The following is a 699-nucleotide window of genomic DNA, read 5'->3' as shown; positions in this document are numbered from 1 at the left end:
TATTACTCTGTCCAGGCCTCACCCACTTAATTATTATTCAGTCCTGGTTTTATAGTAAAAACTATATATCATAAAAATCTTGAGAAAAACAGGTAGGAAATAAAGTACATGACTTTAAAAGAACAAAAGATGAACTGACAAAGGAAAGAATATAAAGGCTTAGACAAAGGATTGGATGGACAACAAGAGAGCGCTCAATACTGAGGAAGTAAGGCAAACAAACACAGAGATAAATAGCTCTACATAACACATTTAGTCACTTAATTAATCTAAAAAGTCATCCTTCAGTGTTTAGTGTGTTACTCTGACCATCAGTGACTGCAGAGGTTATTTATGATCAAGTGTGTGCGAATATAAAACCCTCAAAAACCTTTTCTACTGACAGCTGAAGGCATCTCTGGTATAGGAAATGTTTTCTCATTCAGATGTTTTTAAATGTCTATGATGGGGTTTAATGATTTCCGATGTTTTAAAATCGACTAATTTTGGTGAAAGTTAAGTTGACGTCGATTAGTCGGTGATGTCACAGTAGAAAGTAATGAAATCTATTTTCTTCACCTGAACACATATTGAAACATCTCACACGAAATAAGCTACTGAGGTTTTTCTGAAAGTTTATTGAAGCTTTAGCACTATACTAATAACCGCAAACTCACAGCTCGACCATCACTTCTGTCTCTCACGTGGTGCATTCACTGA

The sequence above is a fragment of the Mugil cephalus genome, chromosome 1 (genome assembly GCF_022458985.1).
Source record: "Mugil cephalus isolate CIBA_MC_2020 chromosome 1, CIBA_Mcephalus_1.1, whole genome shotgun sequence".
NCBI lineage: Eukaryota > Metazoa > Chordata > Actinopteri > Mugiliformes > Mugilidae > Mugil > Mugil cephalus.
Note: the sequence above shows the minus strand (reverse complement) of the source record.